Source organism: Dermochelys coriacea, chromosome 1, assembly GCF_009764565.3.
Source record: "Dermochelys coriacea isolate rDerCor1 chromosome 1, rDerCor1.pri.v4, whole genome shotgun sequence".
Taxonomy (NCBI): Eukaryota; Metazoa; Chordata; order Testudines; family Dermochelyidae; genus Dermochelys; species Dermochelys coriacea.
In genome coordinates, this window is record NC_050068.2 from 255,255,819 (window position 1) to 255,273,956 (window position 18,138).

The following is an 18,138-nucleotide window of genomic DNA, read 5'->3' on the forward strand; positions in this document are numbered from 1 at the left end:
GGTTGTGGCCATTAAAGTTCCCATAACCTTTAGCCACGTGAATTTGGTTGCCTGATGTGCGTTGGAGAGGTGTTAGTTGGGGGCTGAAGGTGATGGCTAGTGGCGTTCTGTTATTTTCTTTGATGGGCCTGTCCTGTAGTAGGTGACTTCAGAGCCAGAAGAGTACCCAGAAGTCACCTACTACAGGACAGGCCCAACAAAGAAAATAACAGAACGCCACTAGCCATCACCTTCAGCCCCCAACTAAAACCTTTCCAACGCATCATCAAGGATCTACAACCTATCCTGAAGGACGACCCATCACTCTCACAGATCTTGGGAGACAGGCCAGTCCTTGCTTACAGACAGCCCCCCAACCTGAAGCAAATACTCACCAGCAACCACACACCACACAACAGAACCACTAACCCAGGAACCTATCCTTGCAACAAAGCCCGTTGCCAACTCTGTCCACATATCTATTCAGGGGACACCATCATAGGGCCTAATCACATCAGCCACACTATCAGAGGCTCATTCACCTGCGCATCTACCAATGTGATATATGCCATCATGTGCCAGCAATGCCCCTCTGCCATGTACATTGGTCAAACTGGACAGTCTCTACGTAAAAGAATGAATGGACACAAATCAGACATCAAGAATTATAACATTCAAAAACCAGTTGGAGAACACTTCAATCTCTCTGGTCACTCGATTACAGACCTGAGAGTGGCTATCCTTCAACAAAAAAGCTTCAAAACCAGACTCCAACGAGAGACTGCTGAATTGGAATTAATTTGCAAACTGGATACAATTAAATTAGGCTTGAATAGAGACTGGGAATGGATGAGTCATTACACAAAGTAAAATTATTTCCCCATATTATTTCTCCCCCCCACCCCACCCCTCACTGTTCCTTAGATATTCTTGTTAACTGCTGGAAATAGCCTACCTTGCTTGTCACCATGAAAGGTTTTCCTCCTTCCCTGCCCTGCTGCTGGTGATGGCTTATCTTAAGTGATCACTCTCCTTACAGTGTGTATGATAAACCCATTGTTTCATGTTCTCTGTGTGTGTATATCAGTCTCCCCTCTGTATTTTCCACCAAATGCATCCGATGAAGTGAGCTGTAGCTCACGAAAGCTTATGCTCTAATAAATTTGTTAGTCTTTAAGGTGCCACAAGTCCTCCTTTTCTTTTTGCGAATACAGACTAACACGACTGCTACTCTGAAACCTGTCCATATTTCAGTTTCTGAGCCATTAGGTCCCAAAATCCAGGACCCAGATTGCAAGCCAGTGGGAAAACTTCATATGACAGACTGGCAACATCCTGAATGAACTTTATTGAATTAAGTTAAATTGTGCTGAATTAGGTTTAGCACTTTTGGGGTACATTTTATTCAAAATTCAATTGTGTATGTTATTGTGGCATTGTATGTACCTTCTCTAGTAGGGAGGGGGCTGTTAATGTACTTCCTCTGTTTTCAACCCTTTGAAGCCACCTGCACCCCCAAACTCCTTCCCCCGGAAAGAGATGCATGGACTAGTCCATATTGGATTCTCCAGGAATCAACAGACACAGAAAGAGGTTTTGGATAAATAGCCTGTTTTCAAACTGGCTCAGGACCTTCGTCATACGACCTCCTGTTTCAGCAGCTTCTCTGTGCTAGGAATAACAAAGTGAAGGCCAAGAGCTTGTGCAGCTTGGAAATAACCTGGTCAGAAGGGAGGGCGATGCCCGTTCTCCACCCAGGAGATGGCCAGGGGAGCTGTTATCCACAACTGGACCACTGAGGGAAAATAGAGGGAAAATATAGGCGTAGTTGCCCTGAACTGACACACTCCCATTTACCTCAATAGCCTTTGATTTATCCCCCAACATGGGATTTACATTTTACAGTATCAGAAAAGCCACCTCTCTCTCTACTAAAAAGAAAAGGAGGACTTGTGGCACCTTAGAGACTAACAAATTTATTTGAGCATAAGCTTTCATGAGCTACAGCTCTAAGGTGCCACAAGTACTCCTTTTCTTTTTCCAAATACAGACTAACACGGCTGCTACTCTGAAACCTCTCTCTCTACTGAAGAGGAAGTTCTGATCCCTATGTGCTGTCTGTGGCCCTAAGAACCCCCCAGTGCCAACTGGCAAAGGGGTCACTGTTGTGTAACAGCAACCTCTAACAGGTTTGAAAAACTCACTACCCCTAGCACACTGCTTTCATAGTATTTATCTATAAATGATGTCATGTATACTGCTACCTACTATGTAAGGAGTCCTGCATATATAGTGGAAATTTGTTCATACAGTCTGTATTAAGGCAGGGTTTCTGCCGAAGAATGGAGGCATATTCGCCTATCTATCTGGGGGTCATATGTAAATTAAGCATTATAAGCCAACACAATAGCAGCTTCATTTACATGCAAAGTCATCAGAGGGAGGGAAGTCAGCAGGGAGACACTGGAGACTGAACCAGAGAACCGTGGGTTGTCCTGTCTTTGGGGACAGACATAACCTTGGGGAATATAAGGAGAAAGCAAAATGACACCTCTTTATCCTGCACAGAGGAAGTAAATGAACAAACGTTTATATTCATGAAAACGGGATCTCAACCAGGCTGAATTGAAACACAGCAAAAGACATTTGGGATGAGAGAAACTTCCTTAGACAGATTGTTAACCTGCTAAATTAAGGTTAATCTAGAAAGCCTGTTATGGTTTTATGTAACCTTTCTGTCTCCATTATCCTTACTCACGATTGCTTAGATCTTAATCTTTGATAACTGTATGATTGTTTTCATTATAAATATATCTCAGTGCTGTCATAATAAGTGATAATCCTGAGTTGAACCAAATAAACTGGTGTATACACTGGCCCCTTGGGAACAGCAGACCTGGTGTTATTATAAGTGTTTGGTGAATAAGGAGCTAAACACTACAGGAGGAACTCTTCGAAAGGGGTTGGGGACTGGGGTTTGCCTACTGGGGAAGGATGTGAGGTGAGTGAAATTTACACAAAGTTCTAGGGATCTGAAACATTTATCTTTCCTCATAAATATAAGGGAAATGAAAAAAATATATTATGTTGGCCTTCTTCACAAACATGGCTTTTCAGTCCATGGTAAAACTGATACTAGATCTCCTTACTGAGCTTTGTCTACAGTGGGAATTTTTTGCATTGGTGTAGATAGACCAATGTGGTTGCATTAGCTCAAAACTCCAGTGTAGATGTGCTGCACTGGTGTAAAAAGTGACTTGCAGCTTACCTTGGTCTGAAAATGCAGCACAGATAAGGCCGAAACAGATGTGAATAAAAAATTGTTGGCCTGCAAATCAATGGGGCAGGTTTAAAGAGAAATGGTCACTAGGGATAAGTGAACCTTCAAAGCTTTGGAAATTCTGAGACATCCCCCAAAGCACAGATCCTTTTTGGAACCTCCTTGGGCTGGAAATCCTTGGAGAATGGGCTTCCTGGAGAAATTTCCAGGCTATCTTGTTTTAGCCAGGTCATAAATACCAACAGAATTAGCACACAAGCACTTCAAAAGGGAAAAACATTGTAGGACAACACTGGTGGTGCATTTTGCCTGGCATACTATATATATGAGGCAACACCCTCATGGTTAAATCAAACCCTTCTTTTTTTGAAAAAAAAAAAAAAAATCTCAGACCCAGTGGGAGAGATTCATTCACTCATGAAAGACCTGGCAGTTCTCTCCAAGTCCTGAACCTTATCCAAATGATAATTATATCCATTTAAAATTCCACAAGCTGAAGAACTAGCCTCCAGCAATTCAACAAAGGCTTCTCCGTACTCTGTGGAGACTTTACCAGCACTTTCCTTCTTTCTGTCTGCCTCCTGCTGAAGTGCATTGTCATTTTTGGGGGGAGGGATAGCTCAGTGGTTTGAGCATTGGCCTGCTAAACCCAGGGTTGTGAGTTCAATCCTTGAGGGGGCCATTTAGGGATCTGGGGCAAAAATTGGATATTGGTCCTGCTTTGAGCAGGGGGTTGGACTTAGGTCCCTTCCAATCCTGATATTCTATGATTCTCAGGGTTTCCTGAAGACCTAGTATCTCCTTGAGTGCCATCCCCCCAAACACAAAGGAACACCCCACAGGCAAAGTGAGTGCAGTTGAACCTTAATAGCCTCCCTTCTGCACAGTAGCAAATGTATAATTAATCTTGCTCAGATTTACACGTTTGATCTGCCTCTATTAGGCTTTAGATGTTTTTGAAGGAAAAGGGCAAGCCTGTGATTTAATCTAGAGAATGTGGGACATGCCTAGTTCTTTTACAGGCAAATCCTCCTCTCAGCAGACAGCCTGAGTTGGGCAGAGTGCTGGAGGAGTGCAGGGGATGGTGGTGGGGGACATTCTCCAGAGAGCAACTCATCCAAGCTTCCTTAGTTCAATGGGTGACATGGCCTGTGTGGTGCTAGTGCACCCCCCTGTTGCCACACTATTAGGCCAGTCAGGAAAACCTTTTTAGAGCTACCACAATATGGAGACTGAGTGCTGGGTAGAGATTAATCCAACTCCCACTTAGGTCAATGGGGTGGGGTGGGGTCTTTACATTGGCTTTAATCAGAGTTGGAGGAGGCTTCATGAACTGGGCAGGGGCCATGCCGGTAGTTAAGCCTCTCTTTCTCCCCTGCAAAATAATGCACAATCTCTGTCATTCGACACCATGGAAAATCCCTCCTCAAAACATTTCCTCTGTAAAATCTTTCAGCAATACTGTCTGTAAGGTGCCTTCAATCATGGAAAATCTGTTCCTGATGTATTAAGTGGCTGAAGTTGTTCATCTCTGTCTCAAGGACTAAAGTGAGGGGAAAGGCAGGGAATGCAGCTCCCTCCCCTCTGAGTTCCTCCTTCTCCTGGCTTCCCCCAGAGATCTCCCTAGCCCTGCCTGGCCACTGTGTGGTGAAATGGGGACTCATCCAGCAGGGAATATGAAATGGTAGTGGTAGTCGGTTGGGGAGCTTATGAGTCTCCAAACTGTGCTTGTCACAAGGTGGAACAGCACTAGCACATGATGGGAGAAGATGACAGGCCCCAGGAAGAGGCAGCAGAACAGACAATTTACTCACAGGGAAGGGCATCCTAAAGAGTGTGAAGAACTTGCTATTTCTGCCTTCCTTCAGTCTCCATTCTGTCACTGCCTGTGGACCATTTTCCATTGCTGCTTCTCACAATGTGACAGGCCAACCGCCACTTTAAGTGCACTTCAGTCTGGACCTGGTTCTATTCCATTCCTGCCTCCCTTCTCCCCACCACCGCTCTGCCAATGAAACTCAGTCCTGCCCTGAATTATTCCGTGTTGTTCCAGTCTCAGGCTCCCACACTCTTCTACAGGTGCACCTTCATCCAGGTGCTAGTTCAACCCCAGCCTTGGCCCGCCAATCACAGAATTGTAGAAATGTAGGACTGGAAGAGACCTCAATAGGTCATCTAGTCCAATCCCCTGCACTGAGGCAGGACTAAGTATTATTTAGATCATCCCTGACAGGTATTTGTCTAACCCAGAGGTTGGCAAACTATGGCCCGCAGGCCACATCTGACCCCCGGGACTGTCCTGGCCAGACCTTGAGCTCCAGGCCAGGGAGGCTAGCCCCTTGCTCCTCTCCCGCTATGCCCCGTCCCCCGCAGCCACTAGGCGGCATAGCTTCCTGACATGCTGCTCTGAGTGGCATGGTAAGGGAGCTGGGTCCGGAGGGTTGGATAAGGGTCTGGGGGTTCTGGGGTCAGTCAGGGAGCACAGGGGGATTGGATGGGGAGGAGGTTCTGTGGGGGGGCGGTCAGGGGATGGGGAAGACTGGGGGGTTGGATAGGCTTGGGGTCCCGGGGGGCCTGTCAGGGAGTGGGGGTGTGGATAGCGGTCAGGGAACAGGGGGGTTGGATAGGGGGTGGGGTCCCGGGAGGTGGTTAAGGGAGGGGGGTCCTGGGAGGGGGCGGTTAGGGGACAAGGAGTGTGGGGGGGTTGGATGGGTCGGGAGTTCTGAGGGGGAGGGGGCAGGGCAGGGCAGGGGCCAGGTGGTTTGGGGAGGCACAGCCTTCCCTACCCGGCCCTCCATACAGTTTTACAACCCCAATGTGGCCCTCGGGCCAAAAACTTTGCTCACCCCTGGTCTAACCTGTTCTTTAAAACCTACAATGACAGAGATTCCACAACTTCCGTAGGCAATTTGTTCCAGTGCTTAACTACTTTTACAGGGCATGGCTACACTTACAGATGTAGAGCGCAGTAGGAAAAGCGCTGCAATCTGTCCACACTGACAGCTACGAGCGCACTGGCGTGGCCACATGAGCAGCTCTTGCAACGGCCACAGAGAGCAGTGCATTGTGGTAGCTATCCCAGCATGCAAGTGGCTGCAACGTGCTTTTCAAATGGGGTGTGTGGAGTGTGACAGGGAGGGTGTTGTGTGTATGTGAGGGGATAGAGAGTTGATTTTGGGGGGGTTGAGAGCATGTCAGCATGCTGTCTTGTAAGTTCAGACAGCAGCAGACCCCATCCCCCCCGCCTCTCTCTCTCTCACACAGCATTCCACAGTAACGGTTGCGTTGTCTCAGAGCAGATAAGCAGCCGATTGTCAGAAATGGAGCTTTCAAAGGGGATATCCGCATTCCTACAGCAAGTTCAAAACAATGAGAAGAGTGGCCACTTGACTTAAGGGGATTATAGGACGTTTCTAGAGGCTGATCAGAGCGCAGTAATGCAACAGCTTGTTCACACTGACACCCAGGCATTTCAGCCAAGGTGCAGCAAGCATTAATCATCTCGCCGAGGTGGAGTACCAGGAGTGCTCTAGCCGTGGAGTCAGAGCACTCTTCATGCCTTGCCAGTGTGGACGGGTAATGAGCGAGGGCGGCTGGGGCTGCTTCAAAGTGCTCTCACTCACAAGTGTAGCCAAACCCACAGTCAGGAAGTTTTGCTAATGTCTAACCTCAATCTCCCAAGTTTTAATTTAAGGCCATTACTTCTTGTCCTGTCCTCAGTGGTTAAAAGAACAATTTATCATCCTCCTCTTTATAACAACCTTTTACCTACTTGAAGACTTATGTTCTGCCTCAGGGCTTGGCTACATTTGCAAGTGAGAGCGCATTAAAGCAGTCCCGGGTGCCCTAGCTCACTACCCGTCCACACTGGCAAGGCACTTAGAGCGCTCTGACTCCACGGCTAAAGCACTCCTGTTACTCCACCTTGATGAGAAGATTTACGCTTGCTGCATCTTGGCTGAAATGCTTGGGTGTCAGTGTGAACGAGGTGTTGCATTACTGCGCTCTGATCAGCCTCCGGCAACATCTCATATCCCCCTTAAGTCAAGTGGCCACTCTTCTCATTGTTTTTGAATCACTGCAGGAATGCGGATATGCCCTTTGAAAGCTCCGTTTCTGACAGCCGGCTGCTTATCTGCTCCGAGACAAAGCAACCATTAGTGTTGAATGCTGGGGGGGGGAGGAAGGGTCTGCTGCTGTCTCCATTTACAAGACAGCATGCTGACATGCTCTCAGCCCCCCCAAAACCCATTCTTTCTTCCCCCCACATACCCCCCCATTTGAAAAGCACGTTGCAGTCACTTGCATGCTGGGATAGCTGTCCATAATGTACTGCTCCCAATGCCACTGCAAGCGCTGCAAATGTGGCCATGCCAATGTGCTTGAAGCGGTCAGTGTGGACAGACTGCAGCGCTTTCCCGACTGCGCTCACCGAAGGCTGGTTTAACTCAAAGCGCTCTACATCTGCAAGTGTAGCCATGCCCTTAATCTTCTCTTCTCCAGACTAAACAAACACAATTTTGTCAATCCTTCCTCATAGGTCATGTTTTCTAGACATTTAATCATTTTGTGGCTCTCCTCTGGATTTTCTCCAATTTGTCCATATCTTATCCGGAGTGTGGTGCTCAGAACTGGACACAATACTTCAGTTGAGGCCTAATCAGAGCTGAGTAGAGTGGAAGAATGACTTTTTGTGTCTTGCTTACAGCACTCCTGCTAATACATCCCAGAATGATGTTCACTTTTTTTTGCAATAGTATTCCATTACTGGCTCATAGTTAGCTTGTGATCCACTACAGCCCCCAGATCCTTTTCTGCAGCACTCCTTCCTAGGCAATCATTTCCTATTTTGCCTAACTGTGTGGTGGTATCAGGCCTGGAGTAGCCACGGGGTACCAATGGATTATGGTGCATTGGCAGAGCTGTGTGTGAGGCCCAGAGCTGGAAAAGCAGAGGAGTGGACATCGGGTTTGAATTGCACTGGCAGAGCATTGCAGGGATTCCAGGATAGGAGTAGCAGAGGAGTACTGGCACCTGTGGGGGGAACCTGAGGGACAGTCACACTAATCTCTGTTTCTAGCCAGGTCTATCAGCCCCACACAGACATGAACAGCAGGAGATAATTCACTCTCAAATGAAAACCCAAAATTGTAGATATTTATTTAAACAGCAAAAAGAAACAAAGATGAAAATAGACGCACTTCAAAAAGGGAAATTTCCATTTGAAGCAAATTCAAAGCCAAATTCAAGAAAAATTCTCCCCAGAGCAGCATTCGCCTCCTCAGGAGAGTGTATCAGTTTCTTCTGACAGCATTTTCATGGCTGCAGGATAAATAAACCCCACTTCATTGGTATTATATTTTACAGACACAGACAGAGCGCGGAGATTAAACTACTTTGAATGAGTCACCAAAGAGGAGAAGTGGGCGTTGAAAAGAGAGTGGTATGAAACAAGGACCGAACACAAAACAAACAGAATTTAGCCTTTCATCCAGAACTCCCTAGAGCCTGGAATTTCCCTACTGATAGGAAAGAGTAAGTGCCTAGCCTGAGGGGGAAGGGTCCAGCGGAAAGGAGACACGTACTGAAGGGGCCCTGTAGTACTCCCCAGATGTGCTAGTGGAACACTCAGCACACATGGGGAGGGAAGAGGACATTGATGGCTTTCCTCACACTAATCCAGGAGGCTCCTGGGGACTGAGCTAGTCCCTGGTGCAAGTTAGAGAAGCGTCAGGGCTGCTCTCACTTGTGCTGATGGAGAACTCCCAAGAAGTTGTTTTGCAGGAGCCCTGCCTCCTCCCACCCAACAGTGCTCCCAACCTGTCCTAGAACATTGCCTGTGCTGGGAGCAGGGCCAGGAGCACCTGTTTCAGGGCTGGTTATGCCAAAGGTCTGCCAGATGAGGAATTCTGTATACTGAGGTAAACCTCAAGCACTGCCTTAAGGCAGCTGTAAATTCCTTTTGTGCTGCTGGAGCAGGGCAAAGGGGAGTTGGAAGAGGTGAGGATCCACCTCTAGATGAATGTTTTGCTAGATAATATTTGTGGATGTATTTGACCATGTTATCAGTGCAATGTTTAACACCACCCCAGGCTGCAGTGTGATGATGGGAAAAGCAAATGGCATCAGCTGAGCAGCCACCAGGGATCCTTCGCTACTGTGACATCGTATTAGACGTACACTGCACTAGGCAGCCTCCGACTTAGCCTATGCTTAAAATCACATGGGGGATTGCCTTTGCTAGCCTGGTGACCAGTTCACACTAGACTAGGGATCTGTTTTGCAATCCTTTGGCTACAGTGAGCTCTAATGTGGGTGGAGAGTACAGAGCTAGGAATCCAGGCTAGCTAATCAGAGGTTCTGCTCTTAATCTAAATCAGGTTACACATATGAATAAAATACCTGCATCAGTTTCAAAATTCTTATGAAAGCCAGGTCCCATTGGAATCTTATGCTCCTGGAAAGATGGCGTGGAGAGAAGAATCAATCTGGTCCAAATTAGAGACAGTACTGCCTTGTACTCAACTGTGGTGCTTTTGATGGTACAATTATTATTATTTCTATTACGTAGTAGTAGCCCCCACTAAGATGGAGTCCCTATTGTGCTAAATGCTGTACACACACACACACACACACACACACACACACACACACACAGAGCGAGCCCTGGTCTACACTACGAGTTTAGGTCAAATTTAGCATCGTTAGATTGATTTAATCCTGCACCCGTCTACACAACAAAGCCATTTTTTGTCGACTTAATGGGCTCTTAACATTGATTTCTGTACTCCTCCCCGAAGAGGGCATTAGGTTGAAATCAACATCGCCGGGTCGAATTTGGATTAGTGTGGACGCAATTCAACGGTATTGGCCTCAGGGAACTATTCCACAGTGCTCCATTGTGCCCACTCTGGACAGCACTCTGAACTCGGATGCACTGGCCAGGTAGACAGGAAAAGCCCCTTGAATGTTTGAATTTCATATCCTGTTTGGCTAGTGTGGCGAGCTCATCAGCAGAGGTGACCATGGAGTCCCAGAATTGCAAAAGAGCTCCAGCATGGACCAAACGGGAGATACTGGATCTGATCGCTGTATGGGGAGACGAATCCATGCTATGAGAACTCCGTTCCAAAAGACAAAATGCCAAAATATTTGAAAAAATCTCCAAGGGCATGAAGGACAGAGGCTATCACAGGGACCCGCAGCAGTGCCGTGTGAAACTTAAGGAGCTTAGGCAAGCCTACCAAAAAACCCAAGAGGCAAACGCCCACTCGAGGTCAGAGCCCCAGACATGCTGCTTCCATGATGAGCTGCATGCAATTCTAGGGGATGCCCCTATCACTGCCACACCCCTGTATGTGGACTCCTGCAAGGGGGGAGTCTCACACAACAGGGATGAGGATTTTGTGGAAGAGGAAGATGATAAGGAGGGGGAGGTTGAAGATAGCACACACCAGGCAAGTGGAGAAACCATTTTTCCCACCAGCCAGGAACTGTTTATCACCCTGAAGCCAATACCCTCTCAACCAGGGACCCCGGAACTTGAAGGCGGAGAAGGCAGCTCTGGTGAGTGTACCTTTGTAAATAAAATACATGGTTTAAAAGCAAACGTGTTTAATGATTAATTTGCCTTGAAGACTTGGGATGCATTCACGGCCAGTACAGCTACTGGAAAAGTCTGTTAACATGTCTGGGGATGGGTCGGAAATCCTCCAGGGACATCTCAATGAAGCTGTCCTGGAGGTACTCCCAAAACCTTTGCAAAAGATCTCTGGAGAAGGCAGCCTTATTGTGTCCTCCATGGCAGGACACTTTACCACGGCAGTCCAGTAGCATGTCGTCTGGAATCATTGTATAAGAAAGTATAGCAGCGTGTGGTCCCGGTGTTTGCTGGCATTCAAGCAACAGCCGTTCTTTATCTCTCTGTGTTATCTTCAGGAGAGTGATATCATTCATGGTCACCTGGTTGAAATAGGGGAATTTTATTAAGGGGACAACAGAGGTGGCCGTTCCTGCTGGGCTGTTTGCCTGTGGCTGAAAAGAAATCATCCCTGCTGTTAGCCACGCGGTGGGGGAAGGAGTGAAGTGATCATCCCAGAGAATTGGGTGGGGGTTAGTTGGGTCTGTGCTGCACATTAGCCCGAAAACATCAGCCCCTCCTTTTAAATAGCCAATGTATCTTTTTCAATTTTAATCTCGCTTTTTTTCCTCCTGCAGCTGCAAATGTTTCAACGCTGCGACTAACATCTCTGTCCCAGAGGCTAGCGCAGATAAGCAGGTGAAAAAAATGCACTTGCGATGAAATGTTCTTTGAGCTCATGCAGTCCACCCAAACTGAAAGAGCCCAGCAGAATGTGTGGAGGCAGACAACAGCAGAATCCAGGAAAGCACAAAATGAACGCGAGGATAGGAGAGTTGTGTGGAGAGGATAGATGGCTGGAGCAACAGGACAGGTGGCGGGATCAAGAGGAAAGGTGGCAGCAGCATGATGAAAGGAGGCAGGATGCAATGCTGAGGCTACTGGAGGATCAAACTGGTAGGCTCCGGCGTATGGTTGAGGTGCAGGAAAGGCACAGAGCACCACTGCAGCCCCTGTGTAACCAACCGTCCTCCTTCCCAAGTTCCATAGCTTCCTCACCCAGATGCCCAAGAATGTGGGGGGGGGGAGGAGGGTGCTCCAGGCAGCCAACCACTCCACTCCAGAGGACTGACCAAGCAACAGAAGGCTGGCATTCAATAAGTTTTGAAGTGCAGTGTGGCCTTGTACTTCCCTCCTCCACCACTGCACCCGGTGCTTCCCTCCTCCCCCACCCCTCCCAAGCTACCTTGGCAGTATCCCCCTATTGTGTGACAAATTAATAAAGAATGCATGAATTTGAAACAACGACTTTATTGCCTCTGCAAGCAGTGATCGAAGGGGGGAGGGGAGGGCGGTTGGCTTACGGAGAAGTAGAGTGAACCAAGGGGGTAGGTTTTCATTAAGGAGAAACAAACAGAACTGTCACACCATAGCCTGGCCAGTCATGAAACTGGTTTTCAAAGCTTCTCTGATGCACAGCGCACCCTGCTGTGCTCTTCTAATCGCCCTGGTGTCTGACTGCATAATCAGCGGCCAGGCGATTTGCCTTAACTTCCCACCCTGCCACAAATGTCTCCCCCTTACTCTCACAGATATTGTGGGATCACACAGCAAGCAGTAATAACAATGGGAATATTGGTTTCACTGAGGTCTAACCAAGTCAGTAAACTGCACCAGCGTGCTTTTAAATGTCCAAATGCACATTCTACCACCATTCTGCACTTGCTCAGCCTATAGTTGAACAGCTCCTTACTATGTCCAGGCTGCCTGTGTATTGCTTCATGAGCCATGGCATTAAGGGGTAGGCTGAGTCCCCAAGGATAACTATAGGCATTTCAACATCCCCAACAATTACTTTCCAGACCAGAAATTAAGTCCCTTGCTGCAGCTGTTCAAACAGACCAGAGTTCCTGAAGATGCGAGCGTCATGTACCTTTCCCAGCCATCCCACGTTGATGTTGGTGAAACGTCCCTTGTGATCCACCAGTGCTTGCAGCACCATTGAAAAGTACCCCTTTCGGTTTATGTACTGGCTGCCTTGGTGGTCCGGTCCCAAGATAGGGATATGCGTTCCTTCTATGGCCCCACCACAGTTGGGGAATCCCATTGCAGCAAAGCCATCCACTATAACCTTCACATTTCCCAGAGTCACTACCTTTGATAGCAGCAGCTCAATGATTGCGTTGGCTACTTGGATCACAGCAGCCCCCACAGTAGATTTGCCCATTCCAAATTGATTCCCAACTGACCGGTAGCTGTCTAGCATTGCAAGCTTCCAAAGGGCTATCACCACTCGCTTGTGAACTGTGGGGGCTGTTCTCATCTTGGTATTCTTGCACTTCAGGGCAGGGGAAAGCAAGTCACAAAGTTCCATGAAAGTACCCTTATGCACATGAAAGTTTTGCAGCCACTGGGAATCATCCCAGACCTGCAACACTATGCAGTCCCACCAGTTTGTACTTGTTTCCCGGGCCCAGAATCGGCGTTCCACAGCATGAACCTGCCCCATTGCCACCAGGATGGCCAAATTGCCGGGGCCCATGCTTTGAGAGAAGTCTCTGTCCATATCCTCATCACTCTCGTCACCGTGCTGCCATTGTCTCCTCGCCTGCTTTTGCAGGTTCTGGTTCTGCATATACTGCATGATAATGCTTGAGGTGTTTACAGAGCTCATAACTGCCGCGGTGATCTGAGCGGGCTCCATGCTTGCCGTGGTATGGCATCTGCAGGAGAGCAGGGTTGCAGGGGAAGTGGTGGTTGGATGACCAGTTTTGCAGACCAATTGCACTGTCTGCTGCCAGGACACAACAGCTGAGTGGGCTGCACGCTTGCCGTGGTATGGCGAGACAAGAGCAGCCGAGCAGAGTTGCAGTGGAAGCGGCCCTGTGAGACCACCAGGAAAGCAGGAGAGCAGAGTTGCAGTGGAAGCAGTGGATGACGACGACAACGGTTAGCAGTCCTACTGCAGCATCTGCTGACAGCAGTATGGCGCCTGCATGGAAAAAAAGGTGCTAAACGATTGTCTGCCATTGCTTTCACGGAGGGAGGGGCGACTGACAACATGTACCCAAAACCATCCGCGACAATGTTTTTGCCCCATCAGGCATTGGGAGCTTAACCCAGAATTCCAATGGGCGGCGGAGACTGTGGGATAGCTGCCCACAGTGCAACGCTCCGAAAGTCGACACTAGCCTCCGTACTGTGGACGCAGTCCGCCGACTTAATGCACTTAGTGCATTAGTGTGGAGACACACACAATCAACTGTATAAAATCGCTTTATAAAAAATCAACTTCTATAAATTCGATCTAATTTTGTAGTGTAGACATACCTTAAGAGTCAGCCCCTGAATCAGATCTTATAATCTAAATAGAAAGTATAGACACAAAAGGAGGGGAGAAAGGAAGTATTATCCCCATTTCACAGCTGGGGTACTGAGGCACAGAGGGTATGTCTACACAGCAAAGAAAAACCTGCATCTGATCAGTGCCAGCCAACTTAGGCTGCGGGGCTGTTTCATTGCTGTGTAGACTTGGGGCTTGGGCTGCAGACCCTAGGACCCTGTGGGGCAGGAGGTTCCTAGAGCTCAGGCTCGAGCCCAAATGTCTACACATCAATGCAACAGCCCTGCAGCCCACCAGCCCGAGTCAGCTGGCACGGGTCAGCCACAGGTTTTTCTTTGCTGTGTAGACTTACCTAGAGAGATTAAGTGACCTGCTGTTGGTCAGACAAGAAGTCTAGGGCACAGCCTAGAGCAGAAGCCAGGTCTTTTGAGTTGTAGTTCAATGCCTTAGACGCAAGACCATCTTTCCTCTCAAGGAATCTTCCTTTGACAGAGGACACCAGTTCTGCCAGAAAAAACTTGGGGGGGAAAGAGATGCAGATGGTGTTCTTGGCTGCTCTCGATAGCCATCGGATAGTTTGAATTCCTGCTGGGAAAACAATGAGGCACATGTTTTGCTGAACAAACAAGGCTGCATGTTTCTTGATCAAGATCTTATCTTTTTTCTTGTCTAGTGACCATTAATGGAAAAGCTGTGGGATCTGGCATGCAAAGCCCACAGAAGTGCATACGTTTTCAAAACAAAAATGCTTTGGGGTCTGGCTCAGTTTGTTTGAAGTTTAGGAAACAAAACAAAGGGACAATCATTCTAGACCAGCACGATGATCACGTTATAATGGGATCAAAGGTCTGCTTGTGAGAGAGGAAAGGTACACTAGGATCAAGCGTTCTCCCCTCCCCCTGCTCCATTCCCCTAGGCCCTGGAATGAGTGTTCACTTCTCTACACCCAGACTGCATGAAGAATGACCTTCAGTCTGTCACTCCCACATTGGTAACAAACCCCAGTATCTCTCACATCTCCAAATCCCTCCTCGGAAGAGCAAGCCAATTTGAAAGTCAAATCAAATGGGCTCCATCAAAGGCTCTGCCACTATAGCTGACTGGGCCAGATGGCAGAAAGAGCCAGACAGCAACATGTGGCCTTGGTAAATAACCACTCACCAATGGGGGACAGAGAAGAAATTGATAAATGGAGAAGATGGAAAATCCCACCCCTTACAGTGACGTCATTATCCCTGATAAGCCTGTCAAAGGTTCTGCAAGGGGCAGTTGCTTTTTGGTAGCCCAACTTTTGCTGACCTGGCTCTACTCAAACTCAAATTAGCCCTTTATTTTAGTTCTGTAGTCGGGGGAGTGTGCCATTCAAGTGCCGCAAGCAGGTGGGCCTGAGATGCCAAAGCATGGGTAAGTGTGGATGAGCCTGGGGCTGGAGCTCCTGGCCAACTGGGCAGGGGGGCAGGTGATGCTGCCTGGAGCTGCCAGTCTGGCAGGGAGGTGCAGGCAGCAGGACTCGCCACTGTGGAGCCAGCGGGCCAGCCCCTGGGTCCCCCTGTACACCCGCTCTCCTCCTGCTACGTGGTCAGGGGGCATATGGCCGGGTGAGCCCCTGGGCTCAGAGACTCCTCCCTGTGCAGCCCGGCCAAGCTCTGAGGCCAGGTGCTAGTCCTTGCACTCTGTGCCTCATGCTGCTGTTCTCAAACTCAAAGAAAGGGCACCAAAATAAAAGTTCACTCAGGGTGCCATTTTCCCTAGGGTCAGCCCTGGGGGGGAGAGGGGAGAAGTGTTTAAAATATTTACTATTTACAAAGACACCTATTTCAGAAAGATGGACTATGTCTATTGGAATCCAAGTTTTAACTAACACCACAAAATGTTTTCCTAGATGGATAAGTGGAGAATAAATTGTAAAAGCATACAAAAGTTATTGAATAATATTCCCTTGTAATAGTCTGAGGTATGTAATAAAAATATGAATATTTAAATATTTGCTAGAAAGCTAATATTCAAAGGATGCTTTTCTCCCCATTCCAGTAAAGGGCGTACGTAAGTCATGTGCGTGTGCGAGAGATGGGGGGGATGTAGCCAGAGGGAAACACACACACAAAAACTTTCTGTTCTACACCCAGATGTACAGCCAAAAGTGACAAGATAATGCTTGTAACATCACTTTTTTTTTTTGTAGATTGCTTATAATACCCCCTTTACAATAAATGAATCGAGAAAACCCACAATAGAAATAACATACTTGCCTTCTAGGAAACGTTATTTTTTCTTCCCATTCAGAAAGTGGCTAGGTCTAGTTGAGCCAAACATTGTTGAACAGTTGGTAAAACTGTTCTGTATCAGATTTTAAAACTGTAAGAGCAAAGTTGTCTGTAATGCCACAAAATTACACCATGACCTGCTTTACAAGGAAAAATTACCATTAGTTGAAATAATCCAAACCCTTGCAAGAAGGAAACAAAACTTTTTTTTTTTTTTTATAAAAAAATAATTTTCTCCTAAGGAAAACAGGTTAAATTTAAAAGCCAAGTCCTAACTACCTAACAACTACCTAACTTGCATTCTAATTGGTACTTAAACTGTATTTTTTAAATGTAATGAGTTATGAAAAGTATTGGTAACTAGCAATGTGATATGAAGCCTTTTACCTTAGGATTGAAATCCAAATCCAGGTCCCGATTCCTGTGTGAAATGAATTTGATGGTCTCAGTCCAGTTCTTGATTGGATCCAGATGTGCACAGATTTTCAGCATCAGAAGTGGCACTACTGGAACTTTGTTAGCAGCCTCAGGAAAAAGGCCAAGCATTGACTACTCTCTTTGTCTTTGAGGTTGTCTCTCTAGGGCAGAGTTGAGGTACACTGGTTGGTGTTGGTTAGTGAGTCTAGAGGACATCTGCACTGCTTCTGCCTTTCCTGCAGATAAAGAGAGGACTTTGGTTCATAGGGCCACCAACCAGGGCAGCTTTCACTACTTCTTAATTCAGTGAAAGATCACATTAAAATAAGAATAGAAATAGATATCTTCCATTGTTGTTTGCAGGGCTGTAGTTGTATTGATCCCAAGATCTGAAGAGCAGTTCTATGTAAGCTCTAAAGCTTGTCTCTTGTTGGACCAACTTCTGTTGGTGAAAAAGATATTACCTCACCCACCTTGTCTCTATAATAGAAACAGAATAACTCTGGGCCAGCTCTGTAGTCTGGTGGTAGCACTGGCATAGAGAGGATCCAAGTATAGGCTCCTGGTAAACTGTCCAGGTCTCCTAGTATAGTATTTGCTGGAAAGGTGTCAGGGAGTGAGAAGTTTCCCACCAATTGTTTTGGATAGCATGCTACCAATTTAATACATTTTGGGGGACAGCAGATTATTGTACAAAATCTAATGTTGCAAGTATTTAATACTTGGCCATTTCTCTTTCAGTCAGATGAGCATCTTTACCAGCATGAGCTGTACCACGTCCTCCAATTCATTCCTCCTTCACACTGAGCCCAGACATACAGCACAAGAGAACAGGTTCTCCCAGTGCTCACTTCAAAGGAGAATAGATAGCAGTTCTGCTACCTGCTCTGTGGACTGAGGAAGAGGAGCAGGAATCAGAACTCCTGAGTTCTATGCTTCACTCTGTTAATGACAAAAGGTGGCCCCTGCACATATCATAACTTCTTCCTGCCTCAGTTTCCCCATCTATAAAATGGCAGTGATACTTGCCCCTCTCTCCTGCATGGCATGAGGATGAAATAGTTAAAGCTTAATCAAACACTAAGTGAAAATGAGCCCAACCAATTTGTTCAAGTTTTATATTTGATATGAACTGAAACAATGCCTCTGTTCTTTGGAAAGGGGTAGGTGCTAGTACCCAGATACTTTCCAGGTTACTAATGACATCACTGAGAAAGGAGAACTGGGGATTATTTTGACAATATAGCAGGAAAACAAAGGTGTAGCCATACTGGAA